Source organism: Crocodylus porosus, unplaced genomic scaffold (genome assembly GCF_001723895.1).
Source record: "Crocodylus porosus isolate Cpor-Errol unplaced genomic scaffold, CroPor_comp1, whole genome shotgun sequence".
Lineage (NCBI taxonomy): Eukaryota > Metazoa > Chordata > Crocodylia > Crocodylidae > Crocodylus > Crocodylus porosus.
Window position 1 is genome coordinate 48727107 of NW_017728947.1, and position 9178 is coordinate 48736284.

At 46.4% G+C, this 9178-nt stretch overlaps 1 long non-coding RNA gene across 1 annotated transcript; it reads left to right on the forward strand.

Moving 5' to 3' along the window:
- Positions 1-8169: 8169 nt before the first annotated feature.
- Positions 8170-8423, forward strand: LOC109320955. The gene is made up of 2 exons (XR_002103897.1): positions 8170-8199; positions 8307-8423. It is a non-coding gene; the product is annotated as an uncharacterized LOC109320955 (long non-coding RNA).
- Positions 8424-9178: the final 755 nt, after the last annotated feature.

The following is a 9178-nucleotide window of genomic DNA, read 5'->3' on the forward strand; positions in this document are numbered from 1 at the left end:
AGGAGGCCCTGCAGTTCTTCCCCCCCACCCTCCCCACCCCCTGCTTCTAAGGTAAGCAGAGGCTTTTTTTTTCCCTTTTTTTTCCGGTTTTTTTTAAGTGATGGTGCCTGGGGTTGTAGGGGTAGCCATGGAGGCCTGGGGGTGCAAGTTGTGGGAGTGAGGATGGGTGGGGCAGCCACTGGGGGGGCTACTGCAACTGGTGTGGGATGGGGCCAGGTGGGACAGGAATTAGGGGGCTGGGGTGGGGCATGTGGGCCCTGCAGGGGCCCATACCCCTTGTGTGGGGGTTGAACCCCCTGTTGGGGGGCTGTTCCCCTTGTGAAAGGGCCAAAACCCTTGTGTGGGGGCCATCGCCCTGTGGGAGTGCAGCAAAATATGCATTCATGAATTTATGAACCATGTATTTAGAGTTCACTTCATTGTTATGGTAAGAGACTTGCTTTAACACTGTAGATATATCAATAAAACATTGTCCAACTGATCACTGTCTCTTTCTTGCTCTCTGTCTTTGTAGTGGTCTTTTGTTTTACTTGTGGAGAAACATGGATTTGGGGGTATTCAGTGTGACTTTGGGATTTTTTTTTTTATCAGGGATTTTTCAGTTTTACAATAGGGAACACCAGAATTCCTACTAGAGAGGCCAGTGGCAGGACCCTCCCTGCTCAGAGCTGGCACCTTGAACCCAGCTGACTGTGGCTGACCCCCCTGGCCAAATGGGGCCAGGAGGACATGCTTTGACAGTTCAAAGCAGGCCACCACACCCGAAACCCAGGCAATAACTGCCTAGATGGCCGCGCAGGGGCATGCATGGCAGTAGTGCCACACAGAAGCCAACCATGCAACCACAATCCACTGGCAGCTGGCCCAGAGGGGCAGATGCCTCTACTAGCTGCACAGTCCCCATCCAAGTCTGGCAGGTGCACAGCAGGTCACAGCCAGGCAGCAGTCCCCACTGCCGGACTGCTGCAGTGGGTAGAGGGTGCAGGGACTTCTCAGGGCTGCTTCAGCAGTCCAGCTGGCACAAGGGACAGTGTCCCCAGGTGCCAATTGGCTGGGCCCCAGAAGCTCCTGAGAGCTAGTAGCCCTGAGCTACTTGCCAGGGCGCCTTTTTATACTGCTGTGGCCAGGACAAGGTAGCTTTTTATACTGCTGGGGACAGCACAGGTGCTGGCCCTGGGCTCTAGCTCCCCCTGGATGAAGATCCAGGAGGAGCCAGGTAGGGTTATTGTGCCCCAAGTGGCACAATTTGCTCCACAACAAAGTGCATGTCCGAGCATGTGCGCTGAAGCAAAAAGCCCCAGCTCAAATTTGCACCATTTCTATTTGAGCTGCTGCAAATGCATGTGCTTGCATGTGTGGATATGCCCTATGAGATTTTCAAAATTTTGAATTGTTTTGTGCCTATCAATTCAAATCTTGATGAGTTACAGGGTGTTGTGAAATCAAAGGATTTGGACTTTCTATAAGCTGATCTTAAACTCAGGAAGTTAGAAGGCAGAATCTCTTGGGAGGGTAGTCTAAGAGAGAAGGGCATTTAGGAGAGCTCCAGTTACTGCAAGAGACTTTAATAAAGTATTAAAGGTGCAACAGTAACTCTCCTGATGCAGAGGAAAAACAGGATGCGTAGTAAGAGACTAATATGGCTGCCTCAAGAGATCTGTAATGACCTGAAAATAAGAAAAAGAAGCATACGAAAAAAAAACTGGAAACAAGGATATATGACTAAGGATAAATACAAAGGAATTGCACAAATATGTAAGGCTAAGGCACCAAATGAGATACTGCTAGTGAGGGCTTATAAATATATCAGAAGTCAGAGAAAGATGAAGGAAAAGACAGGTTCATAATGTAATAGGGAAGATGAGCAAATAATGGTTGAAGGAGAGAATGGTAGATTATTTAATGCCTATATGCATCTTCACAAGCAAAGTACATTGGAACTGCATAATTAACACAGTAAATTTTGACAAGGGAATAGAGTAGAACCAAAATATGAAAAGAAAGTTAAAGGATTTTTTGATGTTAGATGAATTCAGGTTGGTGGGGTCTGATGAAATCCACTCTAGAGTATTTAAGTAAGTAGCTGAAGTAATCTCTAGACCATTAATGATTATCTTTGAGAATTCCTGTAGAACAGGTGAGGTCCTGAAGGGCAAATATGTTCTCTATTTTCAAAACGAGGGAAAAAGAGGACCCAGAGACTTATAGACCCGTCAACCTAACTTCAACATCCAGGGAAGTATTACAAACAAATCATTAAACAATAAATTCAGAGTAGATAATAAGATGCTAAAAACTGCCATCATGGGTTTGTCAAGGGCAAATTGTATAAATCCAATCTAGTTTCCTTTGACAGGATAACTGGCCTAATAGCTAAGGGTGGGGGAGAGCAATAGATGTAATATATCTTGGCTTTACTAAGGATTTTGACACTGTTCCACATGGCATGCTCATAATCAAAATGAGAAAATTGAATTAAGTTTAAATCACCTACAATAGCTGTCTGGTTCACTGGGAGGGAATTGCAGGTGGGGTCCCATAGGGGATTATCCTGACTTCTGTGCAATTCAATATTTACACTAATAGTTTGGACGATGGACTAGAGAGCATTATCACAAAATCTGCAGACACCGATCCGGCAGGGGTTACAAGAATTTTTTAGGACAGTGTTGGAATTCAGGAGATGTATAATTGGAAAAATAAGAAATCAGTAAGATGGATTTCAACACAAATACCACATATAGGAAAGAGGTAGAGCTAACTACCTACTCTACTTATGAAGGAGACCTCTAATCCACAAGCGTGAAATGAAGAATAATTGATTAGGCAGGAGTACTGTAGAAAATGATATGGGGTTATAGTAGGCCATGTTCTGATTGTGAGTCAACAATATGATGCTGTTGGGGAAAAAAGGGGCAAATATTATTCTGGGGTATACTAACAGAGTTTGAATCCAGGACATTGGAGATCAGCGTTCTATTCTAATTACTGTTGGTGAGGCCTCAGGTGGAAAGCACAGAGAATAAGAGGCTTAGAAATATATGACCCTTGTGGTGTTTTGAATAGATTTTTTTTTATGGGTTTTTTCCTAGTTCCATACAAAAGAGGAAGCTGAACTTGTCCACTGGAACTGCTTTGCCTCCACCTTGAGCTGTTTTTTCTGGTTATTTCATTGCACCCTTCCCAACCTCCCACAGTACAAGGTATTTGGCAGAAATAAAAATTAATGCTTCTGCAAGAAGTATTTATCTCCTTGGACAGAAGACAGAGCTCCTTGACAGTGCTTTGCATTTTGTATATCTTGGTTGGGTAATTTCTGATTAACTTGGCGATTTTGTTAACAGTGCCTCTTAGAATAATATTATTTTATAGTGGTCTAGTATGCCTATAGCAATGAATATATGTAGTTCATTATTCCTCCTGTTGCAGTCCAGTTGCTACACCTGATACTAAGCCAGCTACATTGATGGAACATTCATAACACTTTCTGCAACAGATATTGATCCTCAGATTTAGGTGCAATAATATACATTGTACAATCCAATAACCTCGTCATGAACATTCTTGTCACATCCACAGACTGCAGGCATAAAACTACTTGTTCTCTTTGGAGAAAGGCTGTTGTTTCAGCTGCCATAAATGCATGTCGCTTTACAGGATTTTTTTCACAGATATCCTTCACAATTTAAAAATTTTCATTACTTCCTTCTGACTAACTGGATTTGTGAATTTATCTTTACTCTTGTCAGGTGCAATTGAAACACCAGGATCATGTTCAGTCAGTAAACAAAGTAGTTGAATAAAGTTGCAAGCTGGTTTTTTGTTTGGGGGCATATTTTCAGTTTGTTCAGTGTAATGGACCATACAGTGCAACTCCCTGTCTGGCAGGAGAGGCAGAGACAAATGGGGTTGAAAGGAACCTCAAGCGGTTGACCACTCCTACACCCTGCTCAGGGCAGATCATCCCTATCTAAACCATCCCAGACAAGTTGTTATTTAACCTGCATTTAAAAATTTCCAGTGATCAGATTCCACAGTCTCTCTAAATAATTTGTGGGCACATCTACATGTGCAGTTAACACCCAGAAAGCTTCCTGCACAGTAAAATACTGTGTCAACTTTCCCTGACAGGGTATCTATACATATTCCTGTCAGGAGCAAATTTGTTTCTGAGGGGAGCAGTTCAGTGCAGGGCTACTCCAGCCTTTCTGTACCCCCAGACAGCAGCCAGGGGGGTTCCAGGTTCCCCTCAGCTGGCAGGGGGCACCAAAGTCAGGACCTGGTCTCTGGGAAGGGGGGGAAAGCTCTTGTTCCCCTGAGGCAGCTGCCTCCCAGCCCTGTGCCTGATCTGCAGATTGGGGCATGAGGCTGGAAAATGTGCCTTCCGCCTCAGCTGCTGCTTCCTGATCAGTTGGTCAGGGCAGTGGGCTGGGAAAGAGTCCTGTCCCTGACAGCCATTTCCCAGCCCCATGCCCTGATTGCCAGATTGGGGCAGGGGGCTGGAAATGAGATGCAGGGGAGGGCACCTTTTCCCAGCCCTCTGCCCCAGTCAGCTGATGGTAGGACAGCTAGCAGTGAGCGCCCAGCTGGATGGGGAATCCCTGCTCAGCCAAGGGTGGCCGGGAGCTGTCCCACTGGTGGGCTTGCTCCTGGCTGCTCCACTGGTGGGACAGATCCCAGCCAGCCCCTGGCTAAGTGGGGAAGGTGGAGCTCCCCAGTCTTAGCACTGCTCAGCTCCTCACTGCTGTGGAGAGCCGGGAACCCAACAGCACCAGGACAGGGGTGGCAGAGATGGACCCAGTCCCCTGCACTGATTGGCTCCTGGCTCCTGGTGTGGCTGCTGGTGTGGTTGCCCTGCTGGTGTGGCCGACTGGGAGCAAATTTGCTCCTGGTAGACTAATTTACTGTTCAGTATTTTATGATCATAGTTAATTGGTGATGTTTTACTGCTCAGTAGATTAGTCTACTGAGAAGTAAAGTATCTTGTGTAGATGCACCCAGTTTTGATGTTTAACTTCCCTTTAGATGCAGAAAGTTCTTCTTAAAATCCAAACCATGTTTCCCTTGTTGCAATATAAGTTCATTACCACTTCTTGTCCTCTCCCCTGTGGAAAGAGAGAACAGGTGATCCTCCTCCTCATACGAACCCTTTTTGAATTTGAAGATGTATCAAATCCCCCCTCAGTTTGTGCTTCTCTAAACTAAATACTCCTTATCATTCTAACTTTTCCTCGCATATCATATTTTCTAGACTACTGATCATATTTGTTGCCCTCCTCTCTTTAATCTGCCCACATCTTTCTTGAGGTACAGTGCCCAGAACTGGACCCAGCACTCCAGGTGAGGTCTCACCAATGCTGAATAGTGTGGAAGAATCACTTGGATTGTTGGTTGAAAACATGGGCGACTGGTGCCTCCTGAGTCGGGGGGCCCTTGCCTCCCCTGACTGGACAGTCAGAGGCTGGGGGGGAGTCCCCCCAGCCAATCCCACAGGCCACAGGAGGGTGGGCCTTGTGGCAGATCCTGCCAACCAGGGGGACGGTCACCCTGTGGCAGCTGATCCTTCCAACCTGCAACTGGCAGTGGCATGCCACTGACACTTCTAGGCACACTGCTGGCACTTCTGAGTCAGTGGGATTGGCTACGGGGGACCAATTCTCCTGGCACACTCCCTGGCCAGCGCTCTCACTTGCCCCACCTGTCTGGGAAAACAGCTGACAGGGGGTGCACCAGTGCTCTCAGGGGGTGCATCCCTGTGCACCCCGTACATGTAGCCACTGGTTGAAAACAAACATTTGCCATGATATCACCCTTGCTCTTCTCACTTTTTACCTTAAGCTTTTAATGGGTCTGTTTGCCACTTCAGTCTGGACATCAGAATAAGTGGATGTGTTTATAATATATTATACAATATCTCCTCCTTTCCGCCCTCCCTCTCCAACCAAGGTATAACCCTCAGGGCAATATTTGTGTGAATTATCCCATCAAGTCTAGAATTAGAAAAGATACAGAGAAGAGTAAGAAGGATGATCAGGGGTATGCAGCAGCTGCCATACCAAAAGAGACTGAAAAAAGGCTAGGACTCTGGCTTAAAAAAGAGAAGGCTGAAGGAGATGTGATAATGTGTGAACAGAGTGAAAAGAGAAGTGTTATTCACAAGACTAAGAATGCTAGAGCTAGGGGGCACCCACTGAAATTAGCAGAGGACAGGTTTAAAAATATAAAAACTTTATGCAGCACACAGTTACCTTGTAGACCTCCTTTCCCCAGAAAGTTTTAGCAGCAGATTGTATAACCATGCTCAAAAAGGGATCAGACAGGTTCTTGGATCATAGGCCCATTAATAGTTATTAAACAGAATAGTCAGGGCTGTATCCTCTAACATCCCTAAACCAAGGACAGTGAATGCCAGGGAGGATATGCGAGGGGATGGATCACTCTACCTATGCCCCAGTCATATGCCCTCATTTGGGGGCTCAGCCTCCCGCCCAAGGGCCAAATGTGGCCCATGGAGCCATGGCATCCAGCCTGCAGGGCTCCCCATGGTCAGTATGTTTGGCAGTTGGGCAGCAGTGGCAATTAATACTGCCACTTTCCCCCCACTGCCAAATTCTTACGCCCCACATAGTGGGTTGGAGCTGTCCATACCGCCTCCCCTGCCAGATTGGTGCTGGGCCCCCTTCCCTCTGCACAGCCAGCCTGGGGCCTGGCCACCCCTCCCCCCCATACAACTGGGTTGGGGAAGGGCTAGGCCACACCCCCTTCCTCCCACAGGGTCAGCCATGCTCCTTCTCCCTCCCGTCAGGGCTGGGTTGGGGTTGGGCCAAGCCCCCTTCCCCTGTGTGGCTGGACTGGGGTCAGGCTGACCCGCACCCCCCCAAACTTCCATGCAACCAGATGGGGCCGTGCTGCCCTTGCCTCAGACACTGGATTGGGACCACTGGTTGGATACAGCTGTGTGATGGGCCAGGCACCACCCATCTGGCCCACCTGGCAAAAAAGTTGGGCACCAGTGCTCTAAAGCATCTCCTGCCACTGGGGAGAGAATGGTGGGCTAGATGAAGCCAGTCAGAGCTAGCATGGCACTACTTATGGTCTTATTTAAGTCTCATCGATGACATCTTCATCATTTGGACTGAAAACCTGCAATCTCTGATTGAGTTCCATCAGAAATTAAACAATCACCATCCCTCCATCTGACTTTCTCTAGAATTCTCCAGCACCAACATCTCCTTTTTAGACATGATGATCAGTATCCAGAATGATAAATTACAGACCACGTTATACAAGAAACCCACAGGCCAGCATACATATCTGCACAGAACCAGCAATCACCCTTAAGCACACCAACAAAGCTGTGATATACAGCCAAGCCCTCAGATACTACCGAATTTGCACTGAAGAGAACACCTGGGATTGCCACCTCACCAATCTTCAAAAGACTTTCACCCAACAAGGACACTCCTCCAGAGAAATAGATCACACATTTGAAAGAGCCACCCAGGTACCATGTGAAGAACTGCAGTACAGAAGAAGAGCCCCCACAAATCACACACTGCTGGTTATGACGTATCACCCCTCCCTTGAACCCATATGGAAAATCCTCAAACAATTGCAACCCATACTAGAATGAGACCCTATTAAAGAGATCTTCCCAGAGCTACCCATCCTAGCTTTCAAACAAGCACCAAACCTCACCAGCCTCATCACCAGAAGCAAACTTCCTGTGTCTCAGAACACACCAAATGGATCCAGACCATGCCATGACAAGAAATGCAAAACCTGCCAACACGTCTCCACCACCCCCACAATCACTACACCCCACAACAGAGCCATCGGCATTCCCGGATCTTACAGCTGCAACTCCAGAAATGTCATACATCTCATCCAATGCACCAAATGCCCAGATGGAAAATACATAGTTGAGACCAAACAACAACTGCGCACCAGAATGAACGCACACCGGACATCTATCAAAGACAGGAATACCCAGTTACCTGTGGGGGCACATTTCTCACAAGAAAACCACTCTCTCTCCAATCTCTCAGTCCTGATCCTCAAAGGAAACTTACAAAACACTTCCCAGAGATGAGCCTATGAACTGCACTTCATCAACATACAGGATACTAAAAAACATGGACTAAATATAGACATTGGATTTATGACACATTATAACCTGCCTGACAGCTGACTTCCCAGGTACTTCTCCACTATTTATCCCTCTTCTCACTCCCCCACACCCAGCCTGTCTCTCACCCATTGACTCCTCAATCTACTTTTTTACTAACTGCCTGTCTTATATGCAGACCAGCACAGCCCAGCCTCTGGCTTCTTTACTTTTCGTTCCATCCAGAAAGAGAGCACACCGACTGCTGAAATGAACCCTTAGCCTTACGAAGGGTTTTTGAACCCAAAAGCTTGCTTAAAAGTTGTTCTCCAACTATTTAGTTGATCTAATAAAAGATATCAGATTCATGCAAAGAGCCTTGTCAGTTATCCTGATTAATTTATCATTTTTATGCATAGTAGGACTTCCCATTCTTTCTGTTTATTCCCCATAGTATATGGACATCTTAAACAATCAGTTGATTGCTTTGCTGATTTCTCTTAAGAGCCTAAGGTTCCCCACATTGCTTTCTCTTCCTTTACCCAGATTGCCCTGCTTTCTGCTAACATGTGGTCTTTTGGCTTTTTAAAGCCCTCCTCATTAGTTTAGCACATCTCTGAGTAAAGATGTTCTTTCCTTTCTTTGCTAAGTATATTTCATCTCTGGTTCAGCTGGCCCTCGTGGCAAGGAAGCCAAAGTCCTACAGGTGACACTATCTGTGCAGCCATGTGGCAATCTTAAAGATGCATCTGTTCCTGCTTGGACATTTATCCTTGACTGGAAGGATAACAGAAAATTACCTAAGTTCCTGCATCCATCACTCTCACACTAGAGATGTGTAATCAATTCTGATCTGCTCAGATTTATTCCTGGTGGTATCCAGGTATGTGTGCCCACACGGATGAGCAGCACAGTGTAGCTCAGATTCAGATAAGTCTTTGCAACTTTTCTGGAATAGCTTGGATTTGAGTTCTGGACAAGCAGCAGATGTCCCGAGACACCAAGTCATATTGGTAAATGAATGCTTCCATCTTCTGCAGAAGGGAATTACTGAAAGCTCCTAGCCTTTCC